The sequence below is a fragment of the Microcebus murinus genome, chromosome 28 (assembly GCF_040939455.1).
Source record: "Microcebus murinus isolate Inina chromosome 28, M.murinus_Inina_mat1.0, whole genome shotgun sequence".
Classification (NCBI taxonomy): domain Eukaryota; kingdom Metazoa; phylum Chordata; class Mammalia; order Primates; family Cheirogaleidae; genus Microcebus; species Microcebus murinus.
The window spans coordinates 2,230,376-2,239,956 of NC_134131.1; positions in this window are offsets into that span (position 1 = coordinate 2,230,376).

Consider the following 9,581-nt stretch of genomic DNA (forward strand, 5'->3'; position numbering starts at 1 on the left):
GATAACCTTGGGACTCTTCTGGATGTTGGTTTTGGAAATTGCAGCAGATCAGCAATTTACCCTTCCATTTCATGCCCAAAAGCCTACAGAAAAAGGAAGTAGCATGATAAGCAGACTGAGTAATGGATCCTCAGGTTCTTAGCTGCTGTACATGAGTCATGTCCCCCCCCCATTGGTACAGAAAATCAGGAATTAAATAGATCTTTTTGTAAGCTTCAATTGTTGACTGGGTATAGAGTCCCTGGGTTTCAAAGCAGTCACTAAAACATTTTAGTGATTTCCTAATGTCTATCACACATTAATCTGCAGGTCACTACCCCCACACGGATCTGATTAAAATCACGTCTCAAAAATTTTCCCATAATGCATTTTCTCTAATGAATCTACTTTGTGAATTTTTCTCAGCATTTAAAAATATTGTCAAATTATCCTGATTGGCTATGTTGTCCTCGTAGATCAGACATTACACTAAACACCACGATTGTCTTGGACAATCTATAGGTCTAGCTTGGATAGGCGTGTACGTACAAAGGCATTCATAAGGGCTAAAGGAGCAATTTCTCATCCAGGTTAATAAATAAGAGTTTCTCAACCCTTACTGCCAATATTCTCAACTTCAAATCATCCAATGAAACCATTGAAGGGGAAATATATTTATCTAAATCCTAAATGTTTTGTTTGCAAAGGGAATTTTTCTGACGATCTGCAGGTTACATTTGGCAGGCTTCCAAATTAACCCTCCCTGGGGGGTGTCTTGTGATTCCTGCAACATCCTGCCCCTGAGCAAAGAATCTTATTGTGGATTCCTCAGATTGTTAATGCACCAACTAATGCATAGACTACTGTAGACACTGACAAAGATACTGTTTGTTTCTGAATCATGGAGTTGTGCTGATGATTATCTTGCATGAAGATATTTTAGCCTGTATGTTATAATCTGTAGCCAATGATTGCAACCTCTGTGTTGTTCAGAGACCAGCACCTCCTCAGACACCAACCCGTCCGGTGCCTTGATCTTGGACTTCCCAGCCTCCAGAGCTGTGGGAAATAAATTTGTATTATTTATGAATTGCCTAGTCTGTGGTATTTTGTTATAGTGGCACAAACAGACTAAGACAGTATGGGAAAGCTGTGTATGGCCAGATAGGCCATATCTGGCCCCGGCTGACTATTTTTTAAATAAAATCTTCCTGGAACATAGTAATATCTATTCGCTTATATATTGTCTGTGGCTGCTTTCACACTACAATGGCAGAATCAAAGTTACGACAGAATGTACAACCTGCAAAGATGAAAATATTTATCTAGCCCACTACAGAAAAAGGTTGTCAACCCCAGCTTTAAGCCATACAATTTAACCCTCTTGGGTATAGCAGGCTGATATATTGGCTCCTACGTAGTTAAGATATATCAGCCCGCTGCACTTTTTGCCAATATTTCGGCCCGCTGTGCTAAGAGGGTTAATATGTTTTCTTCTGAGTCTATATTATATCTCACAATTTAAAAAAAAGCAAGAAAAAAAAAACCCTTTGGGCTCTCTACTCATGCTGAGAACGTATAGGTAATTGTTATGCCTTCATATAGACAATTCTTCATCTATACAAAACAAAGCTACTGTGTTTCCCCCAAAATAAGACCTACCCATAAAATAAGCCCTAGCAGGATGTCTAAGCATTTGTGCAATAGAAGCCCTACCCTGAAAATCAGCCCTAGTGATGGGCGTGGCTACGCAGCGCATCTGCACAAGCCATGCATTTCATTGCAGAGCGGGAAAGAAGATGAGCAGCCCTTCTCATCTGCCCCATCGTGACAGCTACTGTCCCAGAGGTGACCGGAAAGGTGCGGGCAGCCCCACCAACAAGGTCGGCTCCCCTGTCAGTTCCCGGCCATCCCATGCGTGCTGCAAGCTGAGGCTTGGAGGTGAAAATGACACATCCCCTGAAAATAAGCCCTTCTTGAGGAAAAATAAATGTAAGACCCTGTCTTATTTTCGGGGAAACACGGTATTAGTAAATATGCACAAATGGCCTTCACGGTGGAGGCATTACACGCTGGCTTGTAATTCAGGCTGGGAATTCGCTGAGTGTGTATGTATGTGTGCACGTGTGTATGCATGTGTATGCATGTGCACGTGTGTGCTCGTGTGTATGTATGTGTGCGTGTGTTATTATAGCGAATGCAGGGGAAGGGATCTGTCATGGCAATGCATGCAGAGGTTTTGCAAGGGTGCTGGGGAAATCCGCTCGCATTTTCACCCTTGCGACTGTGGTCGATGCATATTTTTCTTTTTATCCCCTGGCTCTGACATCTCCTCCCCCCACCTGTTTTGTTAAAATCTTTGCCGTTTTAAGTAGCTGAGGAGGAGGGTGGAGGCAGTGCCATATTGTGAGCTGAGTCACAAGGAACTCAGGCTGTCGACCCATATGGGGAAGGGTGGCGTTCTGCGAGGTAGGGGCGGGACATTTCAGGGGGCAAGCGGAGGGGACTCAGTCTCAGTGAGCTCCTCCCGGGAACCGGTTCTGAGCCGGCTGGTGGCAGCTCAGCTCTCTGTGGTGTCCTCAAAAGACTGGAAAACACATCTGCTAGAGGGTCACGTGCCCCCCGTCTGGCATGCCTGGAGTCCTGGCTGGGTCCTTGCTCGTCACCGTCGTTGATGTGAAGTGGCATTCTCCACTTTCACCTTATTTTTCCTAAATAATAAATGCTTCTTATTTAAGAAATGTGGCTGCCTTTTGGCCAAGACCGCGGTCACTGCTGGGCTGCTTCTCCGTGTCCTTACATGCCACGTGGCTCGAAGGAGGGGACAGGTCTCTCCAGTGGCTGCGTTGTTCTCGGGACTTCCATTCCGCTCCCTCAGTCCCGGAGCCTGGGGCACGTTTACCAGGCAGACTTTTTTTTTAAAAAAAGGAACTGGATCAACATAAGCAAGTAGGATTATTCGTTAAAGCCACATGTCCCCACTTTGTTGCAGAGCGACACGAGTGTAGGAAGTTATTGCTAGTTATCTGGGACTGTAGCGGAGTGCTGCCATGGTGACCTAACACTTTCAAGCTTAAGAGTATGGAATCTGGCCGGGCACGGCGGCTCACGCCTGTAATCCCAGCACTCTGGGAGGCCGAGGCGGGCGGATTGCTCGAGGTCAGGAGTTCGAAACCAGCCTGAGCAAGAGCGAGACCCGTCTCCACTATAAATAGAAAGAAATTAATTGGCCAACTAAATATATATAGAAAAAATGAGCCGGGCATGGTGGCGCATGCCAATAGTCCCAGCTACTCGGGAGGCTGAGGCAGAAGGATTGCTTGAGCCCAGGAGTTTGAGGTTGCTGTGAGCGAGGCTGACACCACGGCACTCACTCTAGCCTGGGTGACAAAGCAAGACTCTGTCTCAAAAAAAAAAAAAAAAAATGATTTGCTATTAAGGAATGTCCCTGAACATGCTCTGATTTGGAGTCGTAAATGCCTTACAATTTCCATCTGCTCTTTTTGAAAGTACTTAAAGGAGATGAGCTATATAGGCCTTCAAAGGTACTAAGCCTTGAAAGAATTCTTACAAATTATTCAACTCGATTTATGAAAGTGGGGGCAAGACATGAGTGAACGGGTCCCAGTGATAAGGGACCCCCAACTATTACTTGGTGGCCTGTCATCCACCAGAGACCCCCACCCCTCACGGAAGACCCACATCTGCATAATTCTAACCTGTTTCCTGGCCCAGCAACTAATCTATTACCTGGTGCATCAGCATAACACTAAACTATTACCTGGAGCATCAACATAATACTAACCTACTACCTGGCGGGCATTAGCAACCTGGTACCCCACCCCTTGGATCACCCCAGCTTAATAAAAGTGGGAAAAATCGGGTAGACAGCGGGGCTCAGAATTTGGTGGCGAGGTCCCTTTGAGCCTGCCAGCAAATAAACTTTGATTCTCCGTGTGCTGCTTGGTTTGTCCTTGGGACCACCCGCTGTGACACCCGCTGACCAGCAGAAGACTGGAACTAAAGAAATCAAGCGGGTAAATCCCAGCTTCACCCCCGGGCGGGGGACACCTGCTTAGCATGTCCCACCTGAGAGCCACAGAAATATGATAAGGATCAAATTTTCTCTCTTATCATGTTAAAGACACAGTCTAAAAAGTATTTGTTTTCCAAAACCACTTCGTTGAAGCATAACTGACGTGTAAAAGGCTGTGCATAGTTAATTGCACAACCCGACGAGTTTGGGGATAGGTATACACCCATGCAAACGTCTCCACCAGGGCCACAGACATTCAATTACCTCCTAAAGTTTCCTTTCATCCTCCTCCTCATCATCATTAGTATTTTGTGGTAAGAACGCTTAACAGAAGACCTACCCTCCTAGCAAATTTTAAGTATCCTGTATAGCATTGTTAGATAGACACACAACACTGTATTCGTTCTCTAGAACTTATTCATCTTGCAAAACTGAAACTTTGTACCTTTGACCTTCACCTCCCATTTCCCCCTCCCCCCCCCCAGGCCCTGGCAACCACCACTCTACTCTCCTCTTCTGTTCACTTGACTTCTGAGGTTTTGCATAGAAGTGAGATCACACAGTGTTTATTTTTCTGTGTCTGGCTGATTTCAGTGAGCACCGTGTCCTCTGGCTTCAGCTGTGTTGTGCAAAGTGGCAGAATTTCATTCTTTTTTTCTTTTTTTTATGGCCGAACAGCATTCCATGGTGTGTAGACCACATTTCTTTAGCAATCGTCCGCGTATGGACACTGCAGTTGTGCGCATTTCTGTGCTATTATGAATAACGCCACGGTGAACATGGGACTGCAGGTGTCTCTTCGGTTTACATTCCTTTGGATAAATAACCAGCAGCGGGATTGTGGAATCATGCGGTAGTTCTGTTTTTAATTTTTAGAGGAACCTTTTATACTGTTTTCCACAGTGGCTGCACCAATTTACATTCCTGCCAACAGTGTACCACGATTCCCATTTTCCCACATCCTCACCAACACTTACCTTTTGTTGCATTTTTAACAACAGTCAATAAGATGTGAGGTGACATTTCATTGAGGCTTTGCTTTACATTTCCCTGATACTGATCACCTTTTCATATGCTTATTGGCCTTTCGTATATCTTTGAAAAATGTCTTTGAAAAAAGTCCTAACCCCATTTTTATTTATTTATTTATTTTTTTGAGACAGAGTCTTTCTCTGTTGCCCGGGCTAGAGTGAGTGCCATGGTGTCAGCCTAGCTCACAGCAACCTCAAACTCCTGGGCTCAAGCCATCCTCCTGCCTCAGCCTCCCGAGTAGCTGGGACTACAGGCATTCGCCACCATGCCCGGCTAATTTTTTTTTTCTATATATATTAGTTGGCCAATTAATTTCTTTCTATTTTTAGTAGAGATGGGGTCTCGCTCTTGGTCAGGCTGGTTTCGAACTCCTGACCTCGAGCGATCCACCCGCCTCGGCCTCCCAGAGTGCTAGGATTACAGGTCAGTAACCCCATTTTTAAATTGGGTATTTTGGGGTTTTTTTTGCAGTTGTATGAGTTTCTTTTATATTTTGGATATTAACCCCTTATCAGATGTATGGTTTACAGATGGTTTCTCCCATTCTGTAGGTTGTCGTTTCATTTTGTTTGCTGTTTCTTTTGCTGTGCAGAGCTTTTCAGTTTGAGGTAATCCCCTTGTTTATTTTTGCATCTGCTGTGTGTGCTTTTGGTGTTATATCTGAGCAATCATTGCCAAGACCAATGTCAAGGAACTTTTTCCCTTATGTTTTCTTCTAAGAGTTTTACAATTTCAGATCTTATGTTTAAGCCTTTAATGCATTTTAGTTGATTTCTGTGTAGGGTCTAAGATAAGAGCCCAGTTTCGTTCTTTCGCACGTGGATATCCAGTTTTCCAAACACCACTTCCTGAAGAGCTTGTCCTCCCTCTATCCCGTTTCTTGGGGTCATTGTTGAAGATTAGCTGGCTGTATGTGCATGCGCTTATTTCTGGGCTCTCTTCTGCCCCGTTGGTGTTCGTGTCTATTTTTACGCCAGTACCACACTGCTTTGATGACTGTAGCTAAAGATCGTGTGTTAACTTAACAGGATTATTGATTAAAGCTTCACAGTACTGTTGATGATTAAGGCATAGAATTTTAGTTTACCAGAATAAACCCCTGGAAAATGGAATCATGGGAAAGTATAAACGGACGGGTGTCTCCCTTGCAGAGCATCTGTGACCATGACCAAGTTAATTTCTATTTATGCTAAACAAAGTGTTATTTAGAGACGCTCTTCGGTTCAATACTGTTTCTTGCCCCACCATCCATCTTATGTTTCTTTTTTTTTTTTTTTGAGACAGTCTCACTTTGTTGCCCAGGCTAGAGTGAGTGGCCTTGGCGTCAGCCTAGCTCACAGCAACCTCAAACTCCTGGGCTCAAGCGATCCTCTTGCCTCAGCCTCCCGAGTAGCTGGGATTACAGGCATGCACCACCATGCCCGGCTAAATTTTTCTATATATATTAGTTGGCCAATTAATTTCTTTCTATTTATAGTAGAGATGGGGTCTTGCTCTTGCTCAGGGTGGTTTCAAACCCTTGACCTTGAGCAATCTGCCCGCCTCGGCCTCCCAGAGTGCTAGGATTACAGGCGTGAGCCACCGCGCCCGGCCCATCTTATGCTTCTTTTCACTATTTAGTTTAACAATTATTTCTATTTCCAGATTCCCCGCTCTTCCACTCTTCCAAAAGATAAACACATGCAGACACCCAGCAGTTTCTTCCAAAATGCCTTCAGCGAGAAAGATGAGCAGGAGGAAAGGAAAAGGACAGTAGCCACGTCCTGTCCTGCCCTTGTTGGAAGAAGAATGTGGGACATATAAGCCATGCACATCTGATGAAGGCAAATATGTTCCTGCTTTTCTTGTCCCTAGTCATTTGAGTGTCTGCTGGCCGGAGTCTGATGAGCACAGGGCACGACGCCGCACATGCATGTAGCGTTCTTCTGCAAGCGTGGGGTGCTTCAGCCCGCGTTGGAAACCAGTGTCAGGCATGGCTTTGTGCTCCAAACTGATCTGGCAGCCAGAACTCCCTGTCAGCGGCCAGCCTGTTTTAGTGGCATAAGGAATCCAGTAAAACAGAACCCCGAATCTGAATCCTGACGAGTCACAACAAAAATTAAAGCAGATCCTAAACCTAAAAAGTACTTGATCACCACCTTGTGGCCGTGACACCACACGCCCCATAAACTACGGCAGACAGTGAAATCCTGGAGCAGTCAAGATGCATGAGAAGAGTGTCGCCCACAGCCGGGTGACAAACAGGTGACAGACACACCGCAGAGCCACAGGGTTCTGCCTCCGGGGTGGTGAGGGGTGGGTGCGCTTCTCCAAGGCTGCCCCAGGGAGGTGTGGACTTCCCGGCAGACAGGCAGGCTGACAGGGGCATGTCCAGACACACAGACATCCGGACAGGCAGATGGATGGTCAGACATGCAGGCATCTGACAGACGGACAGATGTTCTGACAGACAGGTGTTCAGACGGACCATCGGACACGTGGAGAGATGTTCGACAGATGGGTGTTCTGACAGGCAGGCACTCTTAGAGGACATTCAGACAGATATTGGACAGATGGACAGGAAAGAACTTCCAGACGGGCGGACATTCAGGCAGACGGACACTCTGGCAGATGGGTGTCCACCACCTGGGCATTCAGACAGGTGGCCCTCAGACGGGCGGGTGTCCCGACAAATGAAAATTCAGACACGTGGATGACTGGAGAAGTGGAAAGGTGTCCAGCATGATGGGCAACAGACAGACAGAGCTTCACAGAGATGGACATTCAGACCAAAGGTTAGATATTTGGACAGATGCCCAGATGTGCTGACAGGTGTTTACACAGATGGCTGTTCAGACAGATGGACAGACATGCAGGCTGAAGGACTTCTGGACACGCGGACAAACATTCACACAGATGGATGTCCAGAGGGACAGAGTGGATATCTTGTAGACAGACTCCATCGGTGTGTCCTTCTGGACGTTTCCGCAGGTGGACAAATGTTCGAACAGGTGTTTCAGGAAAAGGGCATGCAGCTACAGAGGTTCTGACAGACGGATGTTCAGACGAATGGTTGTTCCTGCAGACTAAAAGTTTAGACAGATGCCATACATACCGACAGACAGACATTGGGACAGACAGACAGACATGGGGGCAGACGGCATTCCAGCAGCTAGGTGTGCCTACAGAAGATGTTCGCACCACATGGACACCCACACAGACGGACTGATAGACAGATGAACATTCTGACAGACATTCTCGCAGGTGGATGTTGGGACAGGCAGACAAACGGAAAGATACTCAGAAGAACGTTTGGAGAGACAGGTATTCTGACAGATGGGCATTTTTGACACCTGCGTGTTCAGAGGTGGACTTTCCAATAAATGGACATTTCGGTGGATTCATACTCGGACAGATGGAGAGGCTTTCAGACAAATGGATGAGCAGACAGACAGACATAGGGCTCAGATAAATGAATGTTCAGATAGATGGACAGACATTCATGCTATGCACATTAAAGCAGACAGATGCTCAATCATTCGGACACATGGACGAATGTTTGGATTTACAGACAAATGATCAGAGAGATCTTTGGACAGTTGGACAGATGCTTGACACACAGCCTGACGCATGGGTGTGCTGATACACAGAACTGACAGACGTTCAGACAGATGGGTGTTTAGACACACAATTGGAAGTTCAGACACCCCAACATGCTAACAGACGTTCAGACACCTTAACAGATACATGGTCAGACAGATGGACTTTGGGATTGCTGGACAGATGTTCAGATAGACCAACGGGCTTCCAGAAAGCCATTCAGATGCAGATGGACGCACAGGCGGGCGGGCGGGCATTCTTACAGATGGACATTTTGACATGCAGGTGTTTCAACTCATAGCGTTCAGACACACGGACAATGTTTTCTGCCACAGTGTGGCTTGCCTTTTCATTCTCTAAATCATGTTTTTTCACAGAGGAGAAACTGAGTTTTCATTAAGTCTGACTGATCAGTTCTTTCATGGATCATGTTTTTTGTGTTGTATCTAAAAAAGTTATTCGGCCTGTCCTCAGTTAGGGGTCCCACCCAAGCCACAAGCACAAGGCAGAAAGGGATGAGGCCGCAGTCATTGATTTCATATTTTATTCTCATCACATTGGGCTGGGGGAGGAAGGGGTCATGGGCCAATGAATACATTCTGCTACTTTTTGCCTTTCAGATAGATTGGGACCCCGGTTCTAAGCGTCTCTGGGCTCCGGATCTTAGTCAGTAGCGACAGACCACTGCGGCTGGGGCATGGGGACTCCTGGGAGGAATGCAGGGACCAGGTATGGAGCTGGCCCTGGAAAGCTGGTGTTCCAGGGCTGCCATCCGGGTACCTGAGGATCCTCCATGAAGATCACATGTGGAGGAGCCCACAGCTGCCCCGCAAAGGGAATAGGGATGCCGTAGGCCTGAGGCTGGAACTGGGGGGGCTGGAACTGGGGGGGCTGGAACTGGGGGGGCTGGAACTGGGGGGGCTGGAACTGGGGGGGCTGGAACTGGGGGGGCTGG